This window comes from Lithobates pipiens, unplaced genomic scaffold (assembly GCF_037356315.1).
Source record: "Lithobates pipiens isolate NorthernLeopardFrog02 unplaced genomic scaffold, aLitPip1_a1.2 Scaffold_18, whole genome shotgun sequence".
Classification (NCBI taxonomy): domain Eukaryota; kingdom Metazoa; phylum Chordata; class Amphibia; order Anura; family Ranidae; genus Lithobates; species Lithobates pipiens.
Genome location: NW_027507758.1, coordinates 494,852,048 through 494,867,699, shown reverse-complemented (window position 1 = coordinate 494,867,699; position 15,652 = coordinate 494,852,048).

The following is a 15,652-nucleotide window of genomic DNA, read 5'->3' as shown; positions in this document are numbered from 1 at the left end:
TTGACTTCTATACAGAAGTAATTTGCAAGTCGCCGCTGAGGTCGTGGCAGGTCGCGGCGAGGCAAGTCGGTGTCGCCTCGCATCGCCTGCAGTGTGAACCGGCCCTTAGGGTCCAGATCAAGAGTTACTCCAAATACCATATTTATTTTTCCCATAACTTCACTCCAGTATCTATTTAACTTTGGACACCTCCATATCATATGGACTAAATCTCCTTTTAGGTCCCTACATCTTGAGCATTTAGCATCTGATCTCCACCCATATAGAAATAGTTTTTGAGGTGTCCTATATGCTCTATGCAATAACATTAAGTGTGAAACTGTGATGGTGATAGGGTACTTAAAGGACCTGTTTCCAGTATAAATTTCCACTGTTCGTCAGTTATGTCCCCCAGGTCTTCCACCCATCCCTTCCTACAGGGAAGCTCCTCATTCCCCCTTATAACCCTGTCGGATATACTATCGTATATAAATGAAATCAACCCCTTAGACGTATCAGTGTTGATTATTTTGAGAATAGTTGCCTCACTCCACTCCACTGGTTTTCTTTGAATTGTGTCCTCAGAGTGTGTCTAACCTGAAAATATTTAAAGAAGGATTGGTTTAGTATATCACATTCCTCCTTATGTTCCACCCTATAAAACTGAGCAAGGTAAGCAAGGCCGCATCACTCCCACCCCCTACTCCTCTCAATATTAAATAATTCCTGCAAATGTTTATTTTCCCACATTGGCGAAAATTCTGTAAATTCTTGATATTCTAGTATCTCCTTAACCACTTTCCATAATGTCTTTATAAATAGAGCCGTGGGAAATTTAAATGAAAGTCAGCCTCCAAGGCGTCCGTCAGTATGTCATGACTTGTGCCCAGCAACAACATTCCCCTACCTGGATTCTCCTCAAACAAGTCATTACATCCTCTTAAATGTTGCAACTGCACCACCAAAAAGTAGCACCATGGATGTGGAACTGCCAAGCCCCCCCATCCTTTGGCAATTGTAGTGTGCATAGCCGTATCCTCGACTGTTTTTTCTTCCAAATTAACTCTCCAAATATAATGTCTATCGTCTGAAACCATTGCTTATTTATCTAGATTGGGGAATTGTGTAATGAATACAGTAATTGAGGCATCCAGGTAATTTTTATTAGGTTGCACCTTCCTGACAGTGATAAGGGCAACCATCGCCATACCCGCCCTTTAGATTTAAGTTTATCCAGCAGTGGGACAATATTATTACTTATATAATCTTTAGGAGTTAGAGTTATGTATATTCCCAGATATTTGATTTGATTAACTATTTCCAATCGTGGAATCCCTAATGGCAGATCTACCTTCAATGGATCAACCTGAAGCAACATGGATTTTTCCCAGTTTATATTTAAACCAGATATCCGTCCAAAATCTGTAATTTTATCCATTACAGCCATCAGGGATGCCTGAGTATCCCCCAAAACAGCAACACATCATCAGCATATACTGCTATTTTCTCTACTCCTGATGCCCTCTGAAATCTCTGTATATTATCAACAGATGACCTAATAGCTATAGCTAGTGGCTCCATTGCTAAGGTAAAAGCAGGGGTGACAAAGGGCACCCCTGCCTCGCCCCCACGGATCAAAGGAAACATCTCAGAGCATGTATTATTTATCCTCACTTTCGCCTTGGGCCTTTCATATAGAAGCCTTACCCAGTTAACATGTTTCAGGCCAAACTGGAAAACAGCCAAGGTCTGCCACAAATAGTGCCATTCAAGGCCGTCGAAGGCCTTGGCTGCGTCCAGAGACAATGCTCTTGATCCCTTGTTAATAGTCAGGAATTGCAGGTTTAATCATACCCTCCTTATATTAATACTGGTTGTCCTATTTGGTATAAACCCTATCTGGTCCATATGAATCAGAATCTGAATTTTTTTTGCCTAACAGCCAGTATCTGTACACAACAATGCTATTGGCCTATATGAGGCAGGGTTAGCTAGATATTTTCCTTCTTTTGGAAGGACTATGATGGTGGATTCCCTCATAGATGAGGGCAATACACCATCCGCTAATGCTCCTATAAACATTTTTAACATCTGGCAGCAGTATTTCTTCATAACATTAGTATATCTCTGCTGGCAGACCATCTGGTCCTGGAGATTTCTGGTTTGCCAATGCTAATACTACCTTCTTCCAAAACTATGGGGCATCCAATGCCTCTCTGTCTTCCTCCATGAGGTGGGGGTCCCAACTCTCCTATTATTTGTGAAAACATAACGGCCCCTTTGCTTGTCTGAGTTCCTGATGGACATTTAGCAACCCTCCCATCCAGTACCATGTTGATGTCTCCTACTGCCATTATTGGGACATCAGGTTGCATATATTAGCCAAAATGCATGTCATATTCCCAAAGGTGCAATACAGAAAAATATACCGGCCTCTTTCATCTATAATAATCTGCCTGCAGGAGAACCCCACCCTTGTTCCAATCAGAACACTTCCTCCTCTAGAATATGAGGTATACACCGAGTCATACTGAGTCTGTACATTACTCGTTTTTAAATATGACATTGTCTTTTTTGTTAGATGTGTCTTCTGTAAGTGGACTTCAATGGCCCGGTATACTGTCACTGCAGCAAAAACAGCAGCTCTCTTTATAGGGTCTCTCTCCCAATCCCCGAACAAAGCAGGAACATACATTTATCATTTTAGATTGTATAAAAATTTTTGTTTATCAATAGCTTAGTGTTTTTATGATATGCCTAATCTTGTCTATACTCATGTTTCCCAATATATATTATAGTAAAAGAATACTGTGTTTTTTAGACTTGCTTCCACATGAATCTCTAATTCCTTAATAGTGTTTTTAGTGCAATAGAAAAATAAACCAACTTTAGCTATCCTCTTACAGCACCCTTGCCTTACCCACCCTTGAACCTCACTAAACCTACACAAAACATGTTTAATCCGCATATCTGTGCAATATATTTTCCCAATCCATACCACAAAAAGAAGAAAAATAAAATCACAGACAACAACAACATAAAGTGTTATAAAAAAAAACAACAGACAAAGACACAAACGACAAATACAAAAAAATCCTTTTATACCCCACGCCTGGCCCTCACTAGGCCTATACAAGGTACATTTAAAGTGAACCATAGTGCATTTAAAGTTTCCATAGTGCAACCCCCTCAACCTACCAATATTTAAAAAATCTCTATTTCAAAACTAAACCATTATGCATCATAGTTAGTCTATTGGACTCTGATCTCTTTCTTTCTTTCTGTTTGCTTCGTATCTTCCTTTTTCATTTTTCTCCAGCCATAGAAGTGCCTCGTTTGGGGTGTAATAAAAGTATGTTTCACCAAATGCCACTACTTATAGCCGCGAGGGGTACAGCATAGTATATATAAATGCAATATATATCAGGTATAAACCAGCAAGATTGCTTACGTGTATTATATACTATAATCATACAGCATTCATGTCAGAAAATGGATTTCAGTGATATCTATGATGTCATCTCAGGAATCCTATGACCACTTGGAAGCTACTAGGATAGGATGCTCAAGTTTGTGTGAGAATACACCTTGGGTGATGATAAACCAGAAAAAAAGAATTCTCCACTTAAAATGCCCCCCCCCCCCCCCTGACCAATGCCAAAAGGGGAGGAAGTAGGAGACAAGCAGACCTCAAAATGGACCACAGGAAGACTTTTTGGTAGAAAGACAATTTTGGGTAACATTAAATCCTTATAAATAGTCTAATCAGACACCCCCCCCCCCCCCCAAAAAAAAAAGTCCATATAGCTCAGTAGCACCCAGGGCAAAGATAGCCATGAGGTTATGTATCATCCGGTAATGTAGGTAAAAAAAATACAAAAATATCCAAATAATAATGTGTCCTGTAGACGGATAATTGCCCAAGGCCCAAATAGAGCCATGTGTAGGAAAGTAGGAAAAAATATACCTTGGTTCATACATATGCTCCCCATGGGTGCCTATTGGCTAGCAGTATTGCTCTGCCTATGTATACCCCTGGGTCTCCAAGCAAAAAGCTCATCCACCAAAGGTGAGGTGTCCTCCACAATAGGAGAGGGGTCCCCCCCCAAACTTCCTGCATGCCGTCCCCTAAATGCCACTGTACACCTGAACTCAAGCACGCCAAAAGTGATGCACTGGGACTACCCAAAGTCACTTTTGCATCCTCTCGTTTGGTGTGTTCCAGGAAGGAATGCATCACGCCCTAGCTCTAGCACATGTGCCTCTGATAGCAATGCACTCACATGGCAGAAACAGGATGGGGCAGAGCAGATGTTAGATGTAATGACATCTGCCACCTAGATGGAAAACAAAGAAGGGGACTGCCAAAAAAGAGATACAGACGACGGAGATACAGGCCAAAAAAGGGAATCATCCACCACCATACCCTTATTATGTTAAAATCCAGTTTTGTGACATAGGTTAGATTCAATCTGAATTCTGTCTGTAAAGGCAGCAATGAATGGATTTCATATTCTTTTCACCAGAGAACTTATACCACAACTATATCTCCTATAACAAATAACCTTTTCACTGCATTCTAATCAATCCTTATGAGTACACGGATAAAACACGGCAGAACCTCTTAACCATTTTAACATCAGCAAAACAGACCTTTTGATTTAGATCATCACAAACCTCATTAAAATGACCTATGCAATTAAGAGAATATGAATCCAAAGTGTGGTGTTTTATTAGCGATCATAAAACATTCCAGTTTTCAGGCTTACGTAATTACAAACATAATAGCTTCAGCTCCGGAAGATTTTACCCCCTTCCTGACCAGAGCACTTTTTGCGATTTGACACTGCGTTGCTTTAACTGACAATTGCGTGTCCATTCAACGTTACACCAAGACAAAATTGACGTCCTTTTTTTCCCCACAAATAGAGCTTTCTTTTGGCGGTATTTGATCACCTCTGTGGTTTTTATTTTTTGAGCTATAAACAAAAAAAGAGCGACAATTTTGAAAAAAAAGCATATTTTTTTAAACTTTTTGTTATAATAAATATCCCCCAAAAATATATAAAAAAAACTATTTTTTTCCTCAGTTTAAGCTGATATGTATTCTTCTACATGTTTTTGGTTAAAAAAAAAAGTGACATTATGGCGGACACATTTGACACTATTTTGGGACCATTGTCATTTATACAGCGACCAGTGCTATAAAAATGCACTGATTACTGTGTAAATGACACTGGCAGGGAAAGGGTTAAACACTAGGGGGCGATCAAGGGGTTAAGTGTGTCCTAGGGAGTGATTCTAACTGTGGGGGGATGGCCTACCACTAGGGATGAGCCGAACACCCCCCCGGTTCGGTTCGCACCAGAACTTTCGAACGGACCCCAAATTCGTACGAACGTTAGAACCCCATTGAAGTCTATGGGACTCGAACGTTCGAAATTAAAAGTGCTAATTTTAATGGCTAATATGCAAGATACTGTCCTAAAAAGGGTTTGGGGACCTGGCTCCTGCCCCAGGGGACATGGGTCAATGCCTAAAATGTTTTTAAAAATGGCCATTTTGGCGGGAGCACTGATTTTAATGACGATTAAAGTGAAAAAAAAAGTGAAATATTCCTTTAAATATGGTGCCTGGGGGGTGTCTGTAGTATGCCTGTGAAGTGCCACGTGTTTCCCGTGTTTAGAACAGTCCCTGCACAAAATGCCATTAAACGGAAATAACACAATTTAAAACTGCTTGCGGTTTTAATGTTATATCTGGTTCCTGCAATATGGTTGAAAATCATTGAGAAAAATGGCATGGGTAGCCCTCCCTGCCCATTACCAGCCTATTTGGGTCTTGTACGCATATTAAGGGGAACCCCGTACCCATATTAAAAAAAGGAAATGCGTGTGGCCCCCAGCCCCTATATACTCAGAACAGCAGTAGACAGGCGGTGCAAACAAGACAGGGACTGTGTAGGTTTGTTGTGTTAAGTTGAATCTGTTTGTCATTTTCAACTGGTACATTTTTAAAGTGTAGCTCCAGTCAAAAAAACAATTTTTAAGCTTTTTGGAAAACATAGGGAAGGGTTATCACCCCTGTATAATTTGTTTTGTCGTCCATCTTTTTTCATCTCACTTGCTGTTGTCTCCTTCCGTTTGCAAGTAGGAGATGTTTGTAAGTTGGATGTTTGAAAGTAGGGGCCTGTCCTATATGCTCTGCAGAAATGGCAGAACAAGGTGTTGGTTTTGCCACAACATTGTAAGCCCTCAAAGTGACTCTTGGTGGGCGATGGAGCGCCCTGCTGTGAACGATTATATCAAGAATTGTAATTACATGCCATTGTTGAACAGTGGTAGAAAAATTGACCTTTGGTGGTTGTACTGCTGGTGCCACAACACTATAAGTCCTCACAGTTACTCTGGGTGGGCACAGGAACGGGCCCTCCTGTGAAATATTATATCAAGAATTGTAATTACTAGTCCCTGTTAAACAGGGGCAGAAAAATTGGGCCTTAGGCACTGGTGCTGGTGCCACCACACTGCAACCTCTCCCATATACTCTTGTTTTATTGCAGGAATTAGCCCTGCTGCAAAGCATTGCATCAAAAATTGTAATTAAACGCCCCTGTTAAACAGGGACAGAAAAATTGGGCCTTAGGCACTGGTGCTGGTGCCACCACACTGCAACCTCTCCCATATACTCTAGTTTTATTGCAGGAATTAGCCCTGCTGCAAAGCATTGCATCAAAAATTGTAGGGTTAGGGTTAGGGTTAGGGTTTAGGTTTAGGGTTAGGGGTTAGGGTTAGGGTTAGGGTGAGGGTGAGGGTGAGGGTTAGGGTTAGGGTTGGGGTTAGGGGGTTAGGGGTTAGGGTTAGGGGTTAGGGGTTAGGGTTAGGGGTTAGGGTTAGGGTTAGGGTTAGGGTTAGGGGTTAGGGTTAGGGTTAGGGGGTTAGGGTTAGGGTTAGGGTTTCCCCTAGAAGAACAAGGTTAGGACTCAGGGATTAGAATAGGAACCTCCCCCAAAGGTCAAAGGTCCGGAGCCGTGTCCCCAGAGGTCAAAGGTCAAGTGTCGGGCTGACCCACCCCCAGCAAAGTGTTCCGCCTACCCCAACTAAGTTGGAGGCATGAAAAAGTCGGGGCTTGAACAAGTCGGGGTAAGTGCTTTGTAATTAAACGCCCCTGTTAAACAGGGGCAGAAAAATTGGGCCTTAGGCACTGGTGCTGGTGCCACCACACTGCAACCTCTTCCATATACTCTAGTTTTATTGCAGGAATTAGCCCTGCTGCAAAGCATTGCATCAAAAATTGTAATTAAACGCCCCTGTTAAACAGGGGCAGAAAAATTGGGCCTTAGGCACTGATTCTGGTGCCACCACACTGCAACCTCTTCCATATACTTTAGTTTTATTGCAGGAATTAGCCCTGCTGCAAAGCATTGCATCAAAAATTGTAATTAAACGCCCCTGTTAAACAGGGGCAGAAAAAGTGGGCCTTAGGCACTGGTGCTGGTGCCACCACACTGCAACCTCTCCCATATACTCTAGTTTTATTGCAGGAATTAGCCCTGCTGCAAAGCATTGCATCAAAAATTGTAATTAAACGCCCCTGTTAAACAGGGGCAGAAAAATTGGGCTGATGGCATCACCCAGAGCCAGAAATGTTCTTCCAACATATCAGCGGAGGAGGAAGAGGATAGACAATCAACATAACAGGACAGTCACTCAGCATAGGCAGTCTTGAAGGGATGTGATATTTCAAAAAAAAATTATTCGGTTACATCAGCTTCAGGTGCTTGGTAGCTGTGGGTGATCCAAGACTGATTCATCTTGATGAAGGTCAGTCGATCAACTGATTTGGTGGACAGGCGCACCCTGTGATCGGTAACAAAGCCACCAGCAGCACTGAAGGTGCGTTCCGAAAGAACGCTGGATGCAGGACAGGCCAGTAGCTCAATTGCATACTGTGCAAGCTCTGGCCAGTGATCCATCCTCAAGACCCAGTAAGCCAGAGGATTTTCGGTGGGAAAGGTGTCCAAGTCTGACCTTGCCCCTAGGTATTCCTGCACCATGTAAATCAGACGCTGGCGATGGTTGCTGGAAAACGATCATACCTTGGGGCTGCGGACTAAAAAATTGTCTGAAAGCATCAGTCAGACGGCCACCTTCTCCACCGCTCCTTCTGACCGATGCCTCAGCAACACGTTGTCCAGGACCAGGAGTTTGTAACCTCCCAGTCTCTGGGAACGCGTTGCACAGACCTTTCTGAAAGGCCTCCCGGAGATGTCTCATCCTCTGCTCCCTCTGTGATGGCAAGATAAGGTCGGCAACCTTACCCTTGTACCGTGGATCAAGGAGAGTGGCCAGCCAGTAATGGTCCCTCTCCTTGATCCAAAGAATACGAGGATCCTTCCACAGGCTTTGCAGGATCAGGGAGGCCATGCAACATAGGTTAGCTGAGGCATTCGGTCCGGAGTCCTCTGGGTCACTAAGGGCAACATGATCCGCAGCTACCTCCTCCCAGCCACGTACAAGTCCACGTGTTTCTTGGGACTGTAAATCATCCCTACAAGACTGCTGCTGCTGCTGCTGATGCTGAGTGCCAGCCTCCATCTCCATGCTGACACAATCATCCTCCTCTTCCTCTTCCTCCTCCTCTTCCTGTGTGATGGGTGGCACAGCAGGAACACTGTCTGGATAAAGGGGGCCTTGAGAGGCAAGGAAGTCCTCCTCTTCCTGCCTCTGTTCTGCCTCAAGTGCCCTGTCCATTATTCCACGCAGCGTATGCTCCAAGAGGTGGACAAGATGTACAGTGTCACTGATGCATGCACTGTCACTGCTCACCATCCTTGTGGCCTCCTCAAACGGTGACAGGACAGTGCATGCATCCCTGATCATGCCCCACTGGCGTGGTGAGAAAAAACCGAGCTCCCCTGACCCTGTCCTGGTGCCGTAGTCACACAGGTACTCAATGATGGCCCTCTGCTGCGTGTGCAGCCGCTGCAGCATGGCCAACGTTGAGTTCCACCTGGTGGGCATGCCACATATAAGGCGGTTCTTGGGCAGGTTCAACTCCTTTTGGAGCTCAGCCAGCCGAGCACAGGCATTAAATGATCGGCGGAAATGCACACAGACTTTCCTGGCCTGCTTCAGGACATCCTGTAAGCCGGGGTACCTGCCCAAGAACCGCTGCACCACCAGGTTAAGGACGTGAGCTACACAGGGCACAAGGGTCAGTTGTCCCTGTCTGAGGGCGGAGAGGAGGTTGGTGCCATTGTCACAAACCACCATTCCTGGCTTAAGCTGGCGTGGCGTCAACCACCTCTCGGCCTGCCCCTGCAGAGCTGACAAAACATCCGCCCCAGTGTGGCTCCTGTCCCCCAAACAAACCAGCGCAAGCACGGCATGGCATCGTTTTGCCTGCGTACTTGCGTAGCCCCTGGAGCACCGCTGGTTCTGAGGACAGAGCACTGGAAGAGGCCATGGAGGAAGAAGAAGAGGAGGGGGTGGAGGAGAGAGGTGTGTCACAACCAATAGTAGCATTTTGGAGGTGTGGTGGCGGAACAACCTCCAACACTACTGCACCTTGTCCTGCATCCTTCCCAGCTGCCAGAAGAGTGACCCAATGGGCCGTGAAAGACAGGTAACGTCCCTGTCCATGCCTGCTGGACCATGGGTCAGCGGTAATATGCACCTTACCGCTGACCGCCCTGTCCAGCGAGGCAAGGACATTGCCTTCCACATGCCGGTAGAGAGCCGGAATCGCCTTCCGTGAGAAAAAGTGGCGTTTGGGGACCTGCCACTGAGGAACCGCACATTGTACAAACTCACGGAAGGGGGCCGAGTCTACCAACTGAAAAGGCAGCAGTTGAAGTGCTAGCAATTTAGCCAAGCTAGCATTCAACCGCTGGGCATGTGGATGGCTGAGAGTGAACTTCTTTCGCCGCTCCAGCAGCTGGGGCAGGGACATTTGCCTGCTATAATCGGACGTGGGTGTACTGCTAGCAGAGTGCCCGGAAGCACTTGGCTGTGATACACCTAATTCTACACCTTCATTCCTCTCAGAGAAGGTTTCAGAGAGGACTGAAGGTCTAGTGGGGTTGGAGATGCCAGCTGTTGAGGAGCAAGGAGAGGTCCGCTTTGTTCTTTGGTGTGGGTCTTTGAGGTACGCTTGCCAACGAGCTGCATGGCAGGTCAACATATGTCTGGTCAAGCATGTGGTGCCCAAGTGGCTGATGTTTTGGCCACGCGAGATACGCTTGAGACATATGTTGCAAATAGCAGCAGTGCGATCTGATGCACTCGTCTCAAAAAAGGCCCACACCAAAGAACTTTTAGAACAACGCGCAGAGGCAGCGCCCTTCACAGGCGGAGCTCTGCGGTGTGATTCAGTCGGTGTGCTGCCCCTAAGCTGGCCCCCGGAGGGCATCCTGCCTCGTTGGACATGTGCCTCCTCCTCCTCCTCCTCCTCTGTCCTACCAGGCACCCACGTGGAGTCAGTGCCCTCATCATCCCCTCCCTCTTCATCGCTGTAGCAAACCTGGCAGTATGCTGCAGCTTGTGGAACATGACTGCCAGATTGCTGTCCTTCTTGAGCATCCCCTCTCTCTGCGCTCACGCTACTGCCTTCCTCTAGCTGAGTGTCATCATCAGAGCCTACAAAACACTGGGCATCCTCCTGGAGCATGTACCCAACACGGTGCTCAAAGAGTTCAGGAGACTCCTCAGGAGGACGTGGTGGGTCTAGGGAAGGAGTCACTGATGATGACATTGAGAGGAGGGAAGACGATGCGTTGGCAGCTGCTTTGCTAGTACCCTGAGACTGGGTGAGAGAGGATGAGGAGGATGAAGAGGGCTTGGTCATCCACTCTACCAAGTCGTTGGCATGTTGCAGTTCAACATGTCCAGCTGCCGAAAAGAAGGACAAGCGTGTCCCATGGCCACGTGCTGATGACAATGCACCGCGTCCACGACCAGCACTGTTGTCTCTATACACAGAGCCTGCTTGCCCTCTTTTATCGGCTCGCGCCTGTCTGCCTCTCCTTGCTGGCCTTCCAGACATGGTAATGGCCTGAAGGGAGTTGGGTAAAACAGCAGTTGGGTAGTGTATATTGTACTGGAGTCACACAACACCCACTAACTCCTGCAGATGCCTTTATTATAGAACACCAGAGATAAAGGGGTATACTGTAATTGAGTCACACAACACCCACTAAGCCCTGCAGATGGCTCTATTAGAGAACAGCAATAAAGGGTAGATACAGGTGTATATTGTGCTGGAGGCACAAAAAAAACACTAACTCCTGCAGATGCCTTTATTATAGAACACCAGTGATAAAGGGGTATATACAGATGTATACTGTGCTGTGGTGGAGGCACACACAACTTCCAATAACTCCTGCAGATGGCAAGTGGGCTCAAATAGAGAAGAGCTATGTAGGTGGATATAGCGGTGTGTACTGGGTACAGAGCACGCAGACAGCACGCACAAGCTCCTAACACTACTGACTGCAAGCTCTATTATAAAAGATAGATCACTAGCTATATAGGTGAGGTGAATATAGCGGTGTATACTGCGGTCAGGGCACACAGACAACAACCACTACAGAAGAGCCAGATCGAAAATCGGCCGATAACAATCGGTGTGTACTGTGTTGAAGGTACACAGAACACCCACTAACTGCTTCAGACGCCAACACACTACACTAGGCCGCCGCACAGTGCATGCTTGGCCAATCATGAGCCAGCAATGCACTGCGATGACGCAGTGCATTGTGGGCCGTGAGCGCCACACGAATTTGGCGCGAACGGTCCATAACGTTTGGAATTCACCGAACGGGCGAACAGCCGATGTTCGAGTCGACCGTATGTTTGACTCGAACACGAAGCTCATCCCTAACTACCACTGACATGACAGAGATCACTGATCCCAATAACAGGGAGCAGTAGATCCCTGTCATGTCACTAGGCAGAACAGGGAAATGCCTAGTTTACATAGGCATCTCCCCATTCTGCCTCTCCATGACACGATTGTGGGACACCGGCTGACATCGAGTCCACAGGACCTGCAGGCACGGTCACGTTGTATGCGGTGCGTGCCCACTAGCCCCGGCAATTAAAGGGGATGAACAGGTACGACCATTTGCCCACCGCTGTCATTGTGCCGATGTATATTGGCGTGCAGCGGTCGGCAAGTGGTTAACCACTTCAGCTCCGGACCAATAAACACCTTAAGGACCAGAGGTCTTTTTGCAATTTCGCACTGCGCTGCTTTAACTGGTAATTGCGCGGTCATGCAATATTGCACCCAAACGAAATTTGCGTCCTTTTCTTCCCACAAATAGAGCTTTCTTTTGATGGTATTTGATTGCCTCTGCGATTTTTTTTTTTGCGATATAAATGGAAAAAGAGCGAAAATTTTGAAAAAAAAAGATATTTTCTTCTTTTTGTTATAAGAAAAATCGAATAAACTAAATTTTAGTCATACATTGAGGGCAAAATTTATTCAGCCACATGTCTTTAGTAAAAAAAATGTCAATAAGCGTATATTTTTTGGTTTGCGCAAAAGTTATAGCGTCTACAAACTAGAGTACATTTTCTGGAATTTACACAGCTTTTAATTTATGACTGCCAATCTCATTTCTTGAGGTGCTAAAATGGCAGGGCAGTACAAATCCCCCCCAAATGACCCCATTTTGGAAAGTAGACACCCCAAGGAAATTGCTGATGGGTATGTTGAGCCCATTGAATATTTATTTTTTTTGTCCTAAGGGATTGAATAATGACAAAAAAAAAAAAGTTGTCATTAAATGATATATTGCTCACACATGCCATGGTTATATGTGGAATTGCACCCCAAAATATATTCCGCTACTTCTCCCGAGTATGGGGATACCACATGTGTGGGACTTTTTGGGAGTCTAGTCGCGCACGGCACCCCGAAAACCAATCACCACCTTCAGGATTTCTAAGGGTGCAAATTTTTGATTTAACTCCTTACTACCTATCACAGTTTCGAAGGCCATAAAATGCCAAAATAGCACAAAACCCCCCAAAATGACCCCATTTTGGAAAGTAGACACCCCAAGCTATTTACTGAGAGGCATGTTGAGTCCATGGAATATTTTATATTTTGCCAAAAGTTGCGGGAATATTACAAACTTTTTTTTTTTTTGCACAAAGTTGTCACTAAATGATATATTGCTCACACATGCTATGGGCAGAAGTCAAATTACACCCCAAAATAAATTCTGCTGCTTCTCCCGAGTACGGGGATACCACATGTGGGGGACTTTTTGGGAGCCTAGCCACGTACGGGACCCCGAAAACCAAGCACTGCCTTCCGGATTTGAATATAAAATGCTACCAAAAAACCTGTTAGCGATGGCAGGGATCAGGCCTGGCTCTGCGATCGCTGCAGTTATGTGTTTAGTGTTTTGTAAGTGACAGTGATCGATCGATACTGCACTTGGGTGGGCTGGGCAGAGGGGCAAAACGCAGGTGCTAGCAGGTATTTGGGCTGATCCCGCTAACAATGCGTTTTTTTGGAACCCTAAACTGCTGGGGACGCTAGTATAGATCTGATCAGATCAGATATTGATCTGTTCAGATTCTATACCACTACGGGAGGTGTATGCTTTGCGTGTGGGTGTTAGCGGTACTGGCAGTAACCTAGCGCTGCCTGGGGCGACGCAGACCCTGACCCTAAAACCTAATTGATATCACCCGCCGGGTGATCAGGGGGTTAAACCTTTATTGGGTAATAAATGGTGGGTGCCCTGATGCTATAAAAAACAAACTAACCAGAGTCACCCGTAACACTTATACGGTGATCAGTGGTGAAAGGGTTAACTAGGGGCAATCAGGGGGTTCAAATTTTTATTAGGTAGTATATGGGGGTCCCTGGCGCTATATAAAAACCTGACGGGGAACCTAAATAACTAACTGGCTAACCAGCGTCACCAGTGACACTTATACTGTGATCGCTGGTGAAAGGGGGTGAAAGGGTTAACTAGCAGCAATCAGGGGGTTAAAACCATTATTGGGTAGTATATCGGGGTACCTAGCGCTATAAAAACCTGGCGGTGAACCTAAAAAAATAACTAGCTACCTAGCGACACTAGCGACACTGATGCAGCGTTCAGAAAAATTATCGCTTAGTGACACTGGCAAAAGGGGGTGAAAGGGTTAACTAGCGGAAATCAGGGGGTTAAAACCATTATTGGGTAGTATATCGGGGTACCTAGCGCTATAAAAACCTGGCGGTGAACCTAAAAAAATAACTAGCTACCTAGCGACTGTAGCGACACTAATGCAGCGATCAGAAAAACGATCGCTTAGTGACACTGGCAAAAGGGGGTGAAAGGGTTAACTAGCGGCAATCAGGGGGTTAAAACCATTATTGGGTAGTATATCGGGATACCTAGCAATATAAAAACCTGGCGGTGAACCTAAAAAAATAACTAGCTACCTAGCGACACATGCAGCGATCAGAAAAATGATCGCTTAGTGACACTGGCAAAAGGGGGTGAAAGGGTTAACTAGCGGCAATCAGGGGGTTAAAACCATTATTGGGTAGTATATCGGGGTACCTAGCGCTATAAAAACCTGGCGGTGAACCTAAAAAAATAACTAGCTACCTAGCGACTGTAGCGACATTAATGCAGCGATCAGAAAAACGATCGCTTAGTGACACTGGCAAAAGGGGGTAAAGGGTTAACTAGCGGCAATCAGGGGGTTAAAACCATTATTGGGTAGTATATCGGGGTACCTAGCGATATAAAAACCTGGCGGTGAACCTAAAAAAATAACTAGCTACCTAGCGACACATGCAGCGATCAGAAAAATGATCGCTTAGTGACACTGGCAAAAGGGGGTGAAAGGGTTAACTCTAGGGGCAATCAGGGGGTTAAATCTTTATTGGGGGTGATAGGGGGCTACCCTGGACCTAACACTAACTGTCCTGACAGTTTTTACTGTCACAACTGACACTGAATGCATTGATCAGTAAAGAAATGATCAATGCAATCAGTGACACTGTGACTGGGGGGGGGGGGGGGGATCGGGGGGCGATCGGGGGGGGGGGTTTGTGTGCCTGTGTGTACCTACATGTCAGTGTAGTGTTGGTGCACACTTACTATTAGTCTTCTCCTCGTAGTCCGGTCAAAAAGACCGCCCCGAGGAGAATGACATCACTTCCTCCTTCCTGTGTAAACAATACACAGGGGAGGAAGCTTCTCATTGGCCAGGAGCGAAAACCAACGGCCATCCCCTCATCACGGAGCGCTCCTGGAGCGAACCGGACCGCCGTAACCAGCGGGAGGGGGTCCGATCGGACCCCCCACCCGCTGGAAGGCAATCACGTAGATCTACGTGATTGTGCCTGCCTGTGCCATTGTGTTGACGTACATTGGCAATACGGCGGTCCTGAAGTGGTTAAAGTGATTTAAAGTTTTGTGTTTTTTTTCTATTAAAATAACAAACATGTCATACTTACCTGCCCTGTGCAGTGGTTTTGCACATGGCAGCCCAGATTCTCCTCTCCTCTGATCCCTGGCTGTACCACTTCCCTCCCGTTGAGTGCCCCCACAGCAAGCAGCTTGCTATGTGGGCACCTGAGCCAAGCTGCAGCTCCGTGTATCCATTCAGACATGGAGCTGTGGTTCGGCCCTGCCCCCTCTCTCTCTTGA